The 18,891-nt window shown below is 42.4% G+C and overlaps 1 protein-coding gene across 3 annotated transcripts in view; it reads right to left on the bottom strand.

Annotated features, from left to right (window-relative positions):
* The window catches only part of lrrc7 (leucine rich repeat containing 7), a 101,260-nt gene that overhangs the window by 69,101 nt on the left and 13,268 nt on the right, over positions 1-18,891 (bottom strand). Inside the window, exons 2-3 of one of the 3 annotated variants that reach the window (XM_086225555.1) lie at positions 13,871-13,996; positions 13,688-13,777 (exon numbers count right to left, since the gene is read on the bottom strand). The gene's annotated coding sequence lies outside the window, so the exon portion shown is untranslated. Of the gene's footprint in view, positions 1-13,687; positions 14,024-18,891 lie in introns of all 3 variants that reach the window. The other 2 variants (XM_086225553.1, XM_086225552.1) reach the window with 2 other exon arrangements.

The following is an 18,891-nucleotide window of genomic DNA, read 5'->3' as shown; positions in this document are numbered from 1 at the left end:
TCACTCTATATTCACAACATTTACCTCAAACTAGTGTATAACAAAGAATTTTTCCTCCTCTGAGAGAACGAGGGTCAAATTGTAGGATTCTTAAGGACCCATCACATATCTTATTCCCTGGATACAAATTCTTCCCTTCAGGCTGATATTATAGCGGCAGCAGATGTAAAAGCAGTTGATTTTAACTTTCTTTTGTCCCAGCTTCTATTTCCCTGCTCAAACAACCAGCCCTATCCTCTGCGGTTGTAGAGCCTTAAGCACACTGAAGAAGGATGAAGAAGAAGAAGACGCTGTTAGTTTTTGGTCTAGTCTAGACATTATGTTTTATGATTTTGAAGACTTTATTTTTGTATTCTTTTATCAAGGATTGTGTGTAATATCTTATTCTAAGCCTTTTTCTTCCATTATGATGCTTTGCAGTAGCTCGTTAGTGTGGGTTCTGTGCAACATCCTATCCGATCGACTGGATGAATGTAATCAGCATTGCTATTTTGTGTTCACAGCGGTCTACAGTACTCTTTGGGTCAGACACTTATACGTGACTTGTGTTTCTATTGGCTGAAAAATGAATTCAATGTGTAAATATGAATAAAGAAGGCCTCCTTGTTCCAATGGCATTTTTGATTTCGACATTAAAAGCCAATTGTAATCATAATTTGGTGCAAAACCCTGTGACTTTGACTCAAATAAATCCAGTAAATCCTTCAAATGAAGCTCAGGTCTTCTGTATTTTGTGCACCTTCGCTTATACTCAGGACCGGCTGTTTGTGCCTTGACAGTAAATTTCCCTTCAGGAGGGACTGCTCAGGAAAGAGTTGTCATGTTAGAGGTCATGAAAAGCCTTATAAAGTTGTCTTTGAAATATTAAGTATATATAACATCCCCTCCAGGTAGCTGTCACAGGAAAATATAGTGTGATTTTTCCTGGGGCTTCGACTGACCTCTGACACCTGAGATTCAAACGCAGAGACAAGACACAACACTGCAGCCCTCCAATGTTCTCAACTCTATTCTAACAAATGACATAGTATCCTTATGCCATCTGTGCCGGTTGGCAGTGCCAGTTGAACCCAGATGGCAGTGCTGGGATTCTCTGAGACTGACTGAGTTTAACAACAGTCTGTGAGAAACCAGGAAGCAGGCCAGCCAGTCTCTCCGTCAGCCATCCAGTCATTCATTTGTCTGTTTTCCTTCTTTCCAAGGTCACCTTGAGGCAGTCGGGTCCAAACCAAAAGATGATAAAACATCTCACGATAAAAATGATTGTCATATTTCTTTTGAAATGGTTTAAGCCAGACTTTTGTCTGATCGTGTTTGTAGTGCGACAACCACAGCATCCACATTTCTACCGCTTACCCGCTGACACCAGTGCACACACGGGCTTTTTAAACCTGCTGATAAAGGATGACTGCTTATGTTCCCATCGCAAGGAGATGAGGATTTACGTCTGTTCTTCTTCCTGAGTGTCCTGTTCAACATCAGCGGAGAGCAGCACGGTCAAAAGAGTTCCCCGACCAATGCTTTCACTACTTCCATGAATATCGTTGGTAGCGGAGCTCCAACCACTCTGCACATACCGAGTGTGAGATTGGAAGAGCAGCAAACTGGACACAGGTTCCTGTGTTCGGCCGGGTTTTGAGTTCCCATCAACGCTGATCGAAGCCAGTCTGGTACCCGTGTCTACTCCAGGGTGTTTAAACCTGCGTCTAACATCCACTAAAGCTGTTTGCAATGCAGAAATAAGAAACCCAGCTGTTAACGGGTGTGAGTGGGTTTTTCGGCCGATGGGATGGGGCTTTAGAGGGTGTTTGCCTTCATGGTAAATCATATGGAAGATGTTGCAAAATCTTTTATAACTGCAAGAGAGTAGAAACGAAATCGGGCCTGTTTAGAGGCTGACTCAGGGAACTGTGTCTCTCAGTGCTTCCTACTTGCAAGGGTTGGCGGTGATTTGATCACAAAAAAGTTGATCAGAAATAATGCAGAGATTTGAAAGAAGGTGCACCCATTAATTCCACAATGGGACAAGCAAACAGCTTGTTAAGTGCTTGTTTCCTGTCGGCTGTTCGGATTTGTTATGTCTGACGTGGGACCTGGTAAAGCTCCAAAGCTTTGTCGTCTTCAGCCACATAAATTGTACCTTTATGTGAAAACTTTTGAAATAGTTGAGCTTCCGTTAGAAAAAAGCTGCAGACCAGTAAGTTATACGAAACATTCATGGCTGATTTTTGAAGGGAACATTGGCAGTAAAAGACGTATCGTTCATTACAGTTTTCCCCACACACATGCAGCAGCGCACTCACAGACTTCTCCTTTCAATTACTGCGGTCTATTACATTACCGCTGTTATTTGCTTATAAAAGCATCGAACCACGAGAGCGCAAGCTTTCCAGGGATTTTAAATCAATATGAAGAAGCTCTTTATTGCGCTTCTGTGCGTCTCTTGATGACTGACTGCTGTGGTTATTTTACACAACAGAGAGATCACAAGCGCTCAGATTATAAATAATCAACTTTTTTGTAATTGTTAGAAATAAAAATTAAATGTTGGGCACTTTCAGTTATTTTATTTTTCACCTCAAGAGACGGCAAATGTAAAGACGCTGATGTGATTCATTCACGAGTGAGTAAAGAGTACTCAAGTTTAAAGAAAAATATGCACTGAGGTGCTGTTTGTGAATAGTCTAATATTCAAAAGAGACAAACACACGTCGGTCTCTCTCAAGCGTGCTTCAACTTTGGCACAGGCTCATGTTTTTATCCAACGACCATATCGCTCGTAGTAGGAGGCCGATTGAAAAGGGTCAGACAAACAAGTAGACACGCACCCGACAACTAGAAGTTCTGATCCAGGTACCATCAGAAACTTCAGGGATCATCCTGGGTCGATGCTACATGGCTACATTCGGCTTCACGATGGTTTTTGTACTGAAAACAAATCCTCTTCAGCGGCAGTGATAACCAACAACCAAATGATAGTAACTGGTTATCAGAGTACTACATCTCCAGTACAAGCAATTTGTAGGTATCTCATTATTTCCGTGCCCCTCAGGCAGGAACAGGAGCATCAACTGAACTCTTGGGGCTGCAGCGGGATGTTTTATTGTAAGAGTTCAAGTTGATGTTTCAGCTAAAAATGCTGAAGGAGTCTCAGGACCCATAGGTGCTTTGTTCTCCAGAGAATTACATTTCAATACATGTCAGGAACACTAATCATTTTCGTCTCTTTGTAACACTTCAGTGTGCCCAACTCATTTTATGGGCCAGGCTTTGCCCACAGCTCTTATTTTAGGCACCTTGGATGCCGCTGATTTTGCCCACAGGTCCTATTTTAGCAGCTCTGGCTCAGAGAGACAAGCATGGATCTGCTATAAAACATAGGTCTCAATGCTGTATATTCATAGCGCTCGACTATTTTGGTTAACAAAATTTGCAGTTTCTCCTCAACGCCTCATGCCAATTCTGTCAGTGCTGGAACTATAACAAAGATGCTCATAATATCAAAATGGGATGATTCCCAGCTTTCCTGATCAGCGAAGCTGCTTTTTTAAAACTGCTGCTCCCCAACTGAGCTACGCTGGACGGGCTTTGTTTCCTCCGCTACAGAGGATGTGCTTTTGCTGACAACTTTCAGCAGGCTCAGTCCAATCCCTTTACCCATTTTCATGATAAAGGTTGAGGGGATGAAGAGTGGGCTAAGTAAGAGCCCGTTAAATTTGGGGGCAGATCTGAATCACTGAGCAGATAAATCATTTTAAAACATTTCAACTGAGAGAAAATGCTAATATTGAATTTTGAAAACATCCTTAATCGTGTTGAGTCACCCGAGTCGAGTTTCTGAGCTCAGGTGTCAAGTTTGAATCAGCTGCTGATTCATCCAAATAGACAGTAATGTGACGAGATGAGATGAAGTTTAAATTTGAAATATTGATCCTCCAAGCAAAATGTTGCAGCTCATGGATTTCGGAAAAGTTCTCTTTTCCGTTTGTGACTGCATTCGTTGCTTTTCAGCGTGAATTCAGTAAAAATCCTACGAGGAAGCAGCTATTGAGGCGTCAGTGATTTTAATGAAAAAAAACTGCTTTGTTGGCTCTGCAGGCTGTCAGATCCCAGCATGACATCCTGCTACCTGCAGGGCATCATCTCACACTCATATTGTCTCTCTGGAATGATGCAGGTAGGTGGATTCTCTCTTCTCTCAACCTGCTTCTGATTCAACTGCAATGACACAATTCAGGAGAACAAGCACCAAAATCTATGGCACCGGTCATGGTGGCATATTAAAGTGAAGATGGCTGCACACTGAGCTCCAGTGATTTTATGACTGCAATACAAACACTTGTGTGTCAAGGGACATGAAGCTGTCATCACATTACCGCTTCTGTATGGAGCCCTGGAGAGGCCATCAAATGAAAAAATAAAAATTTGTGGGGCAGAGAGATTATACAACTTTTTAAAAGGCCACAAGCTACAACTTGTTCCCTCAATTTACTTACTTTGGGGCCGCAGGGCTCAACTTAACACAAGAGCTAATCATAGAATGATTAAATGGAGTGACAAAGTTATATATTTTGGCCTCAAAATATAAATACATATTACACCTTTGCATCTGGAAAAAATGTAAAAAATGTAAAATGTAACATTTATGTATGTTTTTAGAAGCTTTTGCTTCAGTCTGACATCAGTGCATTTGAGGATTTGTTTTACTAATAACTAAAAACTCACTAAACTTTTCCTCTGTAGGTTTGCTTTACACCTTTATAGTCACATCATATTTCATTTAAACGGTGTATTTTAAATGATCGTGGTCTCTAACCGTGATTCTTGAAGACCAGAGCAGCGCTGAGCAGTGTCACACTGTCTTTTCCTGCCAAATATGAAATATCCGCGGTTGCTATGGAAACTCAGTTTCGTGAATCACTATGTTTTATTTATTTCTGGGGCCAAAAGCTGCAGTTTATAAAGCTGTCTTGTGCACGATGCCCATTACTGTCTGTATTGTAAGCCCCCAGGATCTGTTAGGTATTAGGTGTGGAGTTTTATTCTGCTCCCACTGAGAGGACTAATTGGCTGCAACAGGCCGTGAGCTGCCGGTGGAAAGACGCTGGAAGCAACAAGGCCTAAAACCAAAACAATCATATAGGTGGTTTGTTCTGACCTGCCCCGAGTGTTTCCTAAAATAGCTGCCAGATATCTGGAAGAAAACAGTTCCATTTGCCGTCCCTGTTGGGTTCATCCCTCGGGAACGTGGCCAGCTGTGAAGATTTTGTCAGAAACCTTTGGAATATCAGGTGCCGATGTTAAGTTAAAGCCCACTGGCGAAGCAGCACTTTGTGGAGGTGAATGGATCAGGAGAGCAGCATCACAACACTACCGAGCCTGCAAGAGACATTCAGTTGCAATTTGGGATCTGTCTTATTCTCGTCGTCAGTTTTTCTCCAGTAGTTAGTTAAGTTACGTCTCAGTTTGGTAACAAATTCCTCTGTTGGACAGAGACAAAGATGGAGGTTCTACAACGGGATTTTCTGGCTGGCTTTCTGTTCAGAAACTCTCAGGCAGACTGAGCATGACCAAGACCATATAGTGAGTAGGAAGCAGGAGCAACTCCACCTCATCTACGACTGACACCGACTTGAATCACAGCGAGACTGCGAGACAGCCCGAAAACCTCTGACGTGTCTGGCTAAGAACCTACGGATTAGTATATTTACTGGTTTGTTATTTTCTCTGTGAAAAGCAACATCTCTTTTATCGCCTCTCTGCCTCTCTCTGAGTCTGAGCGTACATTCAGCCTCCATACAGCTCGGAGCCTTATATGGCGTTTTGTGAATGGGAGTTGCTAGGTAACTGGCGTGCAGCAAAGCCTGAAGTTGCTTCTTGTATTTCGGATCATTCAGGAAACGTTTCAATCAACAGGAGCCGCTGAGCTAACTGGAGGAATTACACTCGGTTTTGATCTTTGCAGCAGGCCGAATGAAAACCGTTTGCTGTTCGTGCCCACACTGGAACTCACACACAACCCGCCGATTCCTCGCCAAACACCGCCAAGTATCATCAAAGCCATATTGGATGTTTGATTTTTTTTTATGCAATCTTGAATATCTCTTACATGCCCTGATGGATCTGAGACATATTTGAGACAATTGTTCAACAACATTGGATGCTTCATTTGAGAGATGAATGGAATTTTCATTTCCTGTGGCAGCCATATTGGATTATTACAAAGTATATAATATCTTTTGTATGACCTCATGGATTTTGTGCTGTGACATTTTACTGAAATTGTTATGATTAGAAAGTTTTGAAGTTATAAACATAAACAGCCAACATGTTGTTGTGGATAAACAACTTCCCTGCTAGCAGACACGCCCCCTGAAGCTCCTACCCAATAGGAGCAGCCTGGGAGTGGCTACAGAAGGCAACTAGACCTGGTATATTGTTGTTGTTTTTTTCCAATTAAGTTTTTTTTTTGTGTGGAATATTTCCGCAACAAATATGACCTAGTTTGAATGAACCAACATACTGAGCGTGCTACATCTGTCAGATAAACCCTGCAGGCAATAACAATGTCTCGTTTACTTTTCATTTTTTTGACATAAATGTAAATATGCTATCATCGGGATAAAGAAAAGTGACACTGTGCGCAATGAATGTCTGCTCTTCCATTTTTGCAGCATGCAGATGATGACTGGTAGAAACAGTTTGTTCCAGGCTGATGTTTGCATGTGTGACATATATCCTACAGGTTGGTGCTCCTGTCGGCGCTGAAAAAAGGCTCTGGAGTTCTCCCTGTCCTCTTTTCTCCAACCAGAAGAGTATTCAGTGCCACACAAACTGTGATTACCTGAGATGAACCTGCAGGCCTCAACATTTCTCATGTGCATCTACAACCATAAATTACCAGCTTCTCATTTTGATTTTACTGGTGTAATCGCGCTTCACAGTTCTGGAAAACTGATCCATGTCACGGCTGGTTAGCTGTGTGAATTAGGCAGCTCAGCACTGGGATGGATTATGGCTGATGAATTTGTCCTGTCATCCTATTTTTTTTTTTTTTTTTTTGCATCATGTAGTTTTTTTTGTGTGTTTCTCCTCGCATTTTTCACTCGTTCTTTTTCTAGATTTTTCAGAATAGTTTCACGAATCCTGTCCTCTCCGATTTGTTCTTTTCTAATTCTATTGTTTTGTTTCTCTTTTAAGTGCATGTGCAAGCGCCGGGGTAAACAGAAAGAACAAGAAGCTGGGTGCACTGTGACGGGGGTGTATACCCGTCAGTTTGCCCGCATTAACATGTTTATTTTGGTCACCATTTGATTTTTTAATTATCCTTTGATCCTAAATAAATCTTACAGAAGTGGAACAGGATTTGCAAAGAAGAGAAGACGTAAATAATCTCCCCTATCCTCTTCTCCAAATGTCTTTATCCTTGGAGGACACCAAACTCCATTTTCAACCTTGTCTTCTCTTTTTCAACGATCTCGCCATTCAATATTTAGTAATCTGCTGTATCTTTAATGTGCATGTTGAATATGGCATTAGTTCTCTGGATGGATTGACCGTTACACTTTGGCATTTCTCTCTTTCCTTGCACTTGATCTCACTCATTCTGCCTCTCACTTCATGCCTCCTCTCCCCTCTCACTTGCGTCAGCGACTTCTGCCTGCTGATGAATATATGAATGAGATTACAACAGACACACACACTCACACACACACATGCCGGCACGTATAGACGATACAACACACCGGGACAAAACATTATCGTCTCAATTTTGGAGCGGGCCGATGATTTGACACCGCTGCGGAGTTTTTAAATTATTTTAGAAAATACATTTGTTCTGGATTTAAGTAACTAAGAAATGCAGAGTGAGGGAGTCAGGAGACGCTCTGTGTGACATGGAGTTTGATTCTAAACAACAAAATTATATAAATCATGCAGCTAACAAGCAGTTTTCCCCTCTGGCGAGAATCATATTTACGATAGAGGAGGAGCCTTGCTGCATGTTGTGCGTGCGCACACACACACACACACACACACACCACACACACACACAAGGAACGAGTGGTTGAGTGTATCATAAAACATGTTACAGACCCGGAAGGTCTAATTGGCCCTTAACTCCAGGACACACAGGGATACATGAAGGATTGGAGTCAGAGAAGGAACAGATGAAAGCACAAGAGAATCTCCGAGAGACCAATCTAGATGAGAACAAAGACAGATGCTTTGACGCAGAGATGCGTAAAGTTTGCCTTCCTTCCTGTTCTCTCTTTTTCTCTTTCTTTCCTTTCTCTCGCTTCACTGTAGGCTCTCAGTTGCTATGGCGACTGCCATCGCAGAGTAAAGAAGGATACCTGAGGAGAGGGAGGGATGAGAGCAGAGCAGCAAAATAAAGATGGATAGAGAAAGAGATGGATGACCACAATCGTGGATACATGATGTTGGGTGTTCTGACATAACTGGGTGTTTTTTTGACATTAGATTTACTTCTACTTTGCTAACTATGCGTGTGAGTCTGAGACGTTCTCATTTTTTTTTTAGTTCTTCATTGTCTAAAAGGTATTAGTACCATCTCTTTGCCAAATTATGGACCTGCAAGTTTGATGAAGCTGACAAAAACACCGAAATAATTACAAAAATATTGAATACCTCATGTCATTATATGATACACAGGCGTTTCTCGTCTGAATAAATGTCCCCTTCATTCTCAAAAGAAGAATACAGTGTGAGGATTACCTCCCTGTGAGGACAAACTGTCATCAAACTCCAACACCAGACCTTAAATAGACTTAGAAGACGGATTGAGCTGCCGCAGAAGAGGTCTGGCAACAACCACAGAATTGTATTTCCGTTAATGGATTTTTGAAATCAACTCAAAAATCCATCTGTAACCATTTATATCTGATTAGAAATAGCTGAAAACAAAATGACAGTCTAACGTTAACAGATGCTGCAGATACATCTCAAAATAAGGGACGGCTGCTCTCACCCGTTCTTAGTACTTATACCTACATTACTGTGATTACATCATTCCAGTCCTGTGCTGTAATATGTGTATCATCCACGTAATTCTTAGTCAGCAGTGAGATGTTGGGACATTTCCAGCCATTTGTATTGATTACTTATTGTTTGGTATCTTATCCCCAACTGTGCCCTTTCCCAAGTGCTTCGTGTACTAAAACAAAACCAGACCTCAATGACGGCGACGTCACATGAACCTTAAAACCTTAATGAGAATAAAAGGGATGTCAGGCGGTTTGCTTGGGTTTGACAGCAGGGGTTTTATCCAGATGCACCGATCAGTTGTGTGACTGGACAAGATTATGCACAAAAAAAAAAATTACGTATCACTTTTCATCAGGTACCATACGCACGTTTCACGAGAATACATTTCAAGAACGTTTATGAGCTGCCCCTTCATACAAGTCTAGAACCTGGAGGAACTCAGAGAAATCAGGCTTTCCCAATCAGTTGAAAGACTCATAAAACGTTTTTAAATGCATTTGGACAAAAAAATATGTGGGCCAAGAGAGAAGGCTCAGCCAAATGGCACATGAGGCTGTAACGATCATTTGGCCAAACAGGGAATTCCCTAAATGACACCATTTCAGCCAAGAACTCCAGGGGGAGCAATCCCTGCTCACTACCTCCAACGTATGCCTTTGCCTGCTTTGTCCCACTGAAGTCAGACACGGTGCTTTTTACAGCTTTAGTTCCTAAAAAAGTACATTTTCTCTCCGAACAACAAGAAGTTACTAAGCCTGTCGCAGTTTTTACAGCTTTAGTTCCTAAAAAAAGTACATTTTCTCTCCGAACAACAAGAAGTTACTAAGCCTGTCGCAGTTTTTACAGCTTTAAATCAAATCAGCGATAGTGGTGTGGTGCATTGAGCATGGCCACTCACCCATTAACACCTCACACCTCACAAGGATTCAACACACAAGTTGCACTGCAGTTGAGCCTGTTGAGTTGAAGGCCTTGGCTAATTTAGAATCGGCTTGTAGTTACATCCAAAACCATCGCATCCCCGCAGTTTACAAATGGTTCTAATGTGAATTACCTGAAACAATGCGTTGCCATCAAAAGGGGCTGTTGCAAATACCCACACAGCTAATTATCAGCGTTTTGATACATTTGGAAGATGCGATTAATGTTTGCGCAAAAGCTGTGAATAATGCTGACGAGGAATAAAATCATAAGCCATTCATCGTTCACTCGATATCCTGAGGCTATGTGACCGTTAGGGATGCGTCCGTCTCCTGGAAACCACTGAACATATCATGTCACTGATTATGGTCCAGCTTGATTGACAGCAACGATGCATTCAACACCAACAGCCCTTCAGTCCTAGAAAAAAAAAAACCACTGAATTGCTTTCTTAAATGGGATTAAGGCAGGATTTTTTTCATCCCTGATGTTCTGTAATGGTCCCAGAAGTGACTCACACATGGAGGTTTTTCACAAAAGCCATTATCTCTGCTGGCTTCAGCTCAGACGGAAGATTCCGTTCCATGGATTTATTTGCAGTTGCTTCAGTTGGCATGAACTTGCCCAACTGTGCTCAGCTGCTCTACTGTCTGCTGCTAAATTGCAATCACAAAGAAGTCATTAGAGCAAATCCCACTCACAAAAGAAGTTATTTAAAAACCCAGCTTGCACCAAAAATTGGAAATATTGCAAACATAATCTAAAGGTAGAAAGTCACAGAAATATGTTATTCTGTGAAAATCTGTGTGCCACCCATAATAGACTCAAACCTGTGTTGAGTTAATTATTACAAAATGGGAAGAAGCTTGATAGGAAATACTGACAATTTATTAACACTGCAACGCTAACAAAGACTGAGAAATCTGGTTCTCAGCTGCACTTCTCACACAAAGTTTGGGATAAACGAGCAATATTTTTTTGGTCAACTCAAACTCCAATATTGAGTTAATTTAAAAAAAAAACACACAAAAATGATAACCCACATGAATGATAAATGAATTATACAAATTTTGACTGTATATATGAGCTTGACATCTTAAATACTGTGGTTCTCTTCTTCCATCCATTTTCTACTGCTTATCCTGTTAAGGGTTGCGGGGGGGTGGCTGAAGCCTATCCCAGCAGCCTTTGGGGAAGAGGCAGGGTTCACCCTGGTCAGGTCACCAGTCCATGGCAGGGCCAACACATAGAGACAGACAACCATTCACACTCACAGTCACACCTACGGTCAATTTAGAGTCTGGATTAACCTGGTCCCCTCTTGATGTCTTTGGACTGTGGGAGGAACCCGGAGTGCCAGAGAGAACCCACACAGACACAGGGAGAACATGCAGACTCCACACAGAGAGACCCCGTGCTCCAGCCGGGACTTGAACCCGGAACCTTCTTGCTGTGAGGTGACAGTGCTGACCACTGCACCACCGTGCTGTGGTTCACACACATTCGGCTGCATGCTTCAGTTTGACATGCTGAAATAAATTCGCTGTGCTGTTGCCTTTAGTTGTCACAGACTAGAGAGAAACTTCACACAGGTTTGCTCCACACTGATCTCTATAAAACAGAAGACAGTGTAACAGAGAGACATCGCATTTCGGAGAATTTACTCCTCACTATTTGCGCTGATATTGTCACATCAGATATTTTTATGATCAAATCCATCTAGTGCCCAGCTCGAGTACCAACTCCCTTCTGTGTGGCGCTTCCTTGCTGTAAAAAGGCAAGAAAGCAATTTCCAGAAGTGTTAAACCGTCCCCTCAATGTCACGTTGCTCTTCTAACAGGGTTTAGCAGAAGGACATTAGACAATGAGAGATGAATCTTAACCCACTGAGCTATTAGACACGGAATAAAAAGCCTTTTAAAAAAGATAGGGGGGGAGCAATTGTTTAAAATTGCATGATTATTTCTTTGGTTTCGTTGCAGTAGTTTACCTGAGGGCTCAAGTGCATATTTCATGCAATCATTAAAATTAGGTAAAATGGCTGAAGGCAACCTCAATGAAATCCCATTAAGCTTAACCAGGGACTAGAGGAGATGTAACGATGCTGAACGCCAAGGCCTCGACTGTCTCAGTCAGCCTGCTGAACGTCTACGTGCAGCTAAACAGGTCTGAGATGCCACCTAGTGATTGTGATCGGATCACTCCAGTCAGTCCTTCTCCTGACTCAGCGGACGGGTATGATTAAGACTGGTTTCCATGGCAACAGCAGATAGAGGAATGGGAGAGAGAGAGAAGGAGAGAGGAAGGACAGACGGAGGAGAGAAAAAAAAAACACAACGAGGATGTTACACTCACACACCCACCCACTCACACGTACACACACAAACAGACAGACAAAGTGTTTCGATGTTGCAAAGTCACATTTTAACTGTTACTCTTGCTACCCAGAACTCATATCCAGCTTAAGTAAAGTCAGAAGGTCCACAAGTACTAAAAGAACCTCTGCAGGATGTGGAACAAGCACAATGGGAAATAGTTCTTCGTGAATCAGATATCAACCTGTTGACAAACTCGTCCCCTCATTCCAGGGAGCTGGCCGTGTGTGTGTGTGTGTGTGTGTGTGTGTGTGGGGGGGGGGGGGTATGTGATACCGTGCAAGGCAGCCATTTGTGCTCCTGTAATCCTGGTGTGAGCAGTTGCAAACACAACCTTGACAAAGCCGTGAGCCTAAAATATCTGGATGAATCGTGTTTTAAAAGTTGCACTAAATTCAGTCACCTAAGTGCCTGCTACACACAAGGGGGGGGGGGGGGGGGTCGTCACCTGCATGGGGGGGGGGGGGCAGCTTGGTTGTACAAATTCCACCAAATCATTTAAAAGGATGCAAACATTATTTTTGAGTAATCGTTCAGAACTTTGAAGTGTTTCTGTTTGTGGCTGGAAACAAGGTGTGTGCGTCTGTGTGTGCGTCTGTGTGTGCGTCTGTGTGTGCGCGCACGCCCGTGCACAGGTTGAACCGTTTGTTCGATTGTCTGAAAAGTTACATTTTTCAAATGTCTCCCTTCAACTGTATCATGAAAATTTGATGAGCAGATCAACAGTTGATCCTGCAGATTTTACCTCCACCACCACCGGGTCAAAACTGTCCATTTTTGTGATACCACAACAGAGAGCTAACAGCATCCACATCAGCCACAGTCAGCTGAGGCTTACAGCTGATTAGCAACGTGCTAAATGCAAATGTCTCAGTGGGAGTAGAACCTCTTATTTCCTTCCTCTCTTCTTCTGCCACCTTTCGTGTCTATACGCCATCAGTGCTTGCAAGACTTGATGGTTATTTTCCCCATTTGTTTCATTTTGGTTCACTGCACTGAGACAACAGACGGGAGGACGCTGCAATAGCCGATCTGACTTCAAGGGTTTTTGACATGTGAACATAAAACACTTGCAAATTAAGTGAAGCAAACGTGACCTGAGGCCTCTGCGGGTCAGAGAAGTTGAATGAGTCTCCAGATTGTAAGCAGCTTCTCCCCTGGCACCTTCTCTTTCATCTGTATCTCTCATATTCATGTCCCTTTTTCTACCTTTAATTGTTTAACCTCCTCAACCCTTCTGCCCGTACCTGTCAAACTTCATCATCCTCACCCTCCAGCTTCCCTTTTCATCTTCTCCTCTTATCGCGGCAGTCAGGGTGATAATTAGAAAAGCTGCTGAAACTGACAAATGCAAATCAGAGAAACGGGCGCTGGTCTCCTCGTACCTGTACTGTGGGCCAATGAGGGTTCAGATGTTGACGTAGGAGGCCCTGGTCCAGCTGTCAGTCACCCTGGAGATCAGTGGTGGGAGAAACCTATATCCCCGGGTGACGGCCTGGGGTTGGTCAAGTTCATCTCTGCCTCCTTGTAGCCCCACCCACTGGCCCCCTGCAAGGCCTTATGGGTACCTCATTCTGCTGACCATGCTCCTGACTGTCGTCGGGTTAAACCATGTGCGTCTCTCCTTAATGCTCCCCGACTGTTCGTAGCTGCTGTCTTACTGAATCCTCCTCCGCTGACGTTACGTGGACTTCCTGTGTGAACAGAAAAACAAAGAAAATCTGTTTTGGTCAGTTAGGTTAAAACACTGTAGCGGCCCATGCGTAGCACAATTAAAGTATCATTCTACTATTTTTAAATCATTCTCTCCCCTGGTTTGGGGTCAGCTGACTGGGTACGCTATAGGTAAGCTCAGGCAGACATAAATTACCTGACAAGTGCTGACAACATTACGGAGATGATTCCAACAGAGTTAGATGTGAAGAAATCTCAGTGGATGCAGTTTGTTGATAGGAAACAACACACGGCCTGGGTTTTTTTTGTTGATTCTAATAGTTTAGGACTTTTGCGTTGTCAAACCTTGTTCTGCTTTTATTTTGAAATCACAAAGAGTCTTGGTGTGCGACACTTCCTGCCTCCACCTGTGTCTCCTCAGTTTTTCAGTCCTGGTCAGCACCAGCGAATAAGCAAATTTTGTTAAAGTCACCTTTGTACTAAACGAATGACTTTCATGAGTTTAAAATGATTTAAAATAGAAAATGTTCTACCATTCAACTGCATTAATTATAGTCAGTTAGTTTTGATTGCTGCACTAACTGTGATTTATTATTTGCTTTATCATTGCTTGTGTCCACGACATAAACTCATTCTACTTTATTTACTCTCAGTTCACTGACTCTGAAATAAAACTATGAATTAAACGCAAGTGTTGCTCTGCAGTGAAAAATTATTTTCATTCGTTGGAGGTGAAACAACGAGATAACGGCAGCAGCAACCTGCATGTGTCAGTTTGTCTGTCCAAGAAATCCAAATTACATTCAATAATGTGGAGACGCTTGTCACCATGGTGATGTATGAGTCATTGTCAGGTTTGTTAGGAGACAAAGGCCTGTGCCGAATGTACGATTATGACTGGAGAAAGCAAGATTTAGCCTAGATAGACACACACACACACACACACACACACACACAAAACTATTGTATACAACTCTATATATAAACTGAACATAGTGACAGTAATGCAAGCTAAATTCATCTGACGCTATAGAAGGCAGCCTCTTTATGTCACAGTCCTATTCCACACTTGCCAGTCATCCTTCTTATTTAAAATAAAAGCAGCTTAGCAGCCTAAAAATTGCGTATTGTACATCACATGCACCCCCCCCCCCCCCACGATCCCTTTTGTTACAGCACGTATGGGAAAATTTGGAAATCTGTCCAACGCCAGCATTGAACTAATTTAATATTTTGGATTTGTGTGGCAAAGAAATGTTCAATATTTGTCCTTCTTTTTCCTAGAATATGACTGCAGTGTGTTGTGTTTTTTACGATGACACCTGAAAGTGGCTTTCTGATGCTGCATGCCCTCATAAAGCTCTGTCGTCACAACAAAGTTCACAGCCTCGCCGATAAATTCGACCCAGAAAGCGATTGTGCAGCCGTTCTTGAATTGAAAAGTCAGACGCAAAATTGTTATTGTTTACTGTTTGTCTTGACTTTGCTTTAACTCATCACTTCAATTGGTTTGCCGTGTCTTTCTGCTTACACCCCTCCTCTCTCTCTCTCCCTCTCTCTCTCTCTCGCTCCCTTAATCCCATCCTGGCAAACAGAGCGGGAGCGACGGTTGAATTAATAAAGGAGTTAAAGTGGAACACAACTCCCTCAGGTCCGCCTTTTCTGGGACGGTCACACAGAGAAAGAAATACACTTGCACACGTGCGCTTGCAGACACACACACACACACACACACACACACACACACACCACAACATAACACAACACTATCTACATAAAGAAACACACACAAATGTGCAGCCTCCATGTGCAGTAAGCCACTTGCATTCTGCTCATGCATTACGAGGGTGATGAGATGAGAAGAGGAGGCGACAGTGAGAGAAAACAATCCTTACATCCCATCAATGGCAATCTTGTGCCGGAGGGCAGGAGGGACAGGAGGAGGAGTGAGGGGAGGAAGACAAGGGGGAAAGAGAGGAGATAGAAAGAGGAGAAGGGAAGGCAGGAGTTGCCCAGGGCAGGTAAATTCACAATGGGCCCATAATCTTGGTGGTCCTCTCCTCTTCTTTCCTCTCCTCTCCTTTTCTTAGGAGGTTGAGAAGCACAAACCGGACAACAAAACTGAACAATGATATTTAAACTTTTAACTTTTTTTTTTAAACTATTTAACTATTTTAACTTAAACTTTTTCTCCTTCTAGCACAAAAAGGCTTTAAGGGAAATCCCAGTATTTTTCAGCCTGGGCTCTGCTCTCCTGTGTGCTTACATCCAAATGATTGATGGGGGCCAAAATTACTTGAATTGTTCCAGTAGTGAGCAAGAACAGCATAACTGGCAGCCACCCAACGGGTGCAGCGTCATGACACGGGCCACGTCAAAGTCCCTCCACTAAAGAGACTCCCATTGTTCTTACAGCGTTTGACGACATCATTTAGCCGAAGTCGACTGTAATCACAAGCTCTTCTAGAGGACAGATTTTGACACAGACAACTGCCTTGTATGCAAGCTGAAGCTGCTTTCTAGCTGCCCGTCATAGAATTTTCCCTAAATATTGTAATAATATTGCAATAATATTTGACTCGAGTACAAAATTAAAAATCAAAATTATCCCTGATAAACCTGTTATTGTAAAAGTTTTTGTCCTGCTGGTTCACGGAAGTAATATTACACAAGAAGGGAGACCGTCCCATGAAATACGGAGATTGTTTGACAATTAACGACAAAAATAAAAATGTATTCATGTTTTAAGCAACTACCCCTCAAAGTGACTGGTTTACCACGAGAGTCTGAGCCAGTGCCGACCTGCAAACAGGCAGGATTTCTGGTCTTGTCACCCAAAAGTTGAAATTTTGTGAATTCTCTGGGCATTGATGCCATAATGAACTTTTCTTTTGCACCTTATATTTAATGTCATCAGTGGATGCGCCAGTGGTACCTTGTTGTTTTATAACTGTGTTCTTTTGACAACGACAGAGTATTGAACTTGAAATGTAAATTTCAATGGCGGCACGGTGGTGCAGCGGTCAGCACCATCGCCTCACAGCAAGAAGGTTCCGGGTTCAACTCCCAACTGGAGCACGGGATCTTTCTGTGTGGAGTCTCCATGTTCTCCCTGTTCCTGCGTGGGTTCTCTCTGGTACTCCAGCTTCCTCCCACAGTCCAAAGACATCAAGAGGGGACGAGGCTGATTGATACTCTAAATTGACCGTAGGTGTGACTGGGAATGTGTTGGCCCTGCCATGGACTGGTGACCCGTCCAGGGTGAACCCCGCCTCTCACCCAAAAGCTGCTGGGATAGGCTCCAGCCCCCCCCCCCCCCCCCCAACCCATAACAGGATAAGCGGTAGAAAATGCATGGATGGATGGATATAAATTTCATCACAAATTCACAACTGGATTTTATTTGAGATTATGGGCCCATTGTGAATTTACCTGCCCTGGGTAACTCCTGCCTTCCCTTCTCCTCTTTCTATCTCCTCTCTTTCCTCCTTGTGTCCTCCTAGAATACTTCTACACATTTCTAAGGTACTGAGCACTTACTCAGTTAGAAATAGGAAGTTAAATAGTGAAGTGTATTTTCCTAGGACATGATTTTGAGGTCGCATGTGAGTTTATTGTGGCAGGACACTGTAGACGCTGAGGAATGAGCCATAAATGAATCCATTTCCATATTCAATTTGCTAAAATTAACTGGAACTAAAAACTTGAAAGGATAATGTCTCCAGAGCTATAAAAACTCTATATTTAGCAGTATAGTAAACAACAATGAATCCTAATACTCATATCAAATACTAGGGACTGTGAAATGCAGAATAAGTGTCCTTTATTTTCAATCAAGTTCTTATAGTTTGTACTAATTTGGACTCCTGAGGTCAGTTGACATTTTAGCTTTTGAAAAAAACCCCACAATTTAGCATATAAAGATCCACATAGAGTCTGATTGTCACTTCAACGAGAGAACTTTTTTCAACCCTCTGTTTAGTCTTACAGGCAGGAAGCACAGACTGATGGTTATTTGTAACTCTTTGTGATTCTGATCTTTTTTGTACCTGTGATAACGTCTAAGTCTTTGCAAGTCTGGGTGATTGACAGCTGCGATAACACACATACACCTAAATGTAACACAATAAATAACACAATAAATCTCAGGAGAAAAGTGTTACAAATAGTCATGATGTGCTTCCAATCTGAGACTAAATTGAGGGGTCAAAGGTCATGAGTTCTGTTGAGGCAATGTTGAGCATAAGAACGTCTCATGAATGCAGCCCAGTGCCTAGTACACACACACACACACACACACACACACACACACACGCACACACACACACATGCACACACACAGAAACCTCTCAGGGTCCACCAGCGTTACCTTCTCTGCCCACCAGGGGGCTGCAGCCTGCACTCTGGGAATCACTGGCAGTGACACATCAGTCATGAAATAGCAGAACTTGAATATATCTAACAGCACCAGTGCTCACATGTACGCCACTGTGGAATTTGAATTTGAAATTTTTTTTGAAAAAAAAAAAAACATCAAAACATCTGAATGAATCATTAGATTGTAGTTGACAGTGTTTATCTGCAGATAGAAGCATAATCTTGTTTCCAAGAGACAGGAAAGATTTGAAAATGTACAGAAACAAACCAAATGAATACATAGACAAACTTTTTTTGTGAATCGGCCTCATGAGCTCAGGATGTGGCTGATTATCAGACAAAAGCCAGCTGATTAATCGACTGACAAACTGATCTATCAGTAATTCCCATTTCTTTATCTGATGCTTGTGAGTGATGACTCCATTTACCTCTCAATCAATCTTGCACTCACATGCATTTAAGAAGAATACACAGATATATATATATATATATATATTCATACATACATACATACATACATATCTACACATTCATACAT

Source organism: Aulostomus chinensis, chromosome 14 (assembly GCF_037954235.1).
Source record: "Aulostomus chinensis isolate RoL2024-O1b breed Wild chromosome 14, RoL_Achi_v1.0, whole genome shotgun sequence".
Classification (NCBI taxonomy): domain Eukaryota; kingdom Metazoa; phylum Chordata; class Actinopteri; order Syngnathiformes; family Aulostomidae; genus Aulostomus; species Aulostomus chinensis.
The sequence above is the reverse complement of the archived record's forward strand: the minus strand, read 5'-3'. Positions and strand labels throughout refer to the sequence as shown.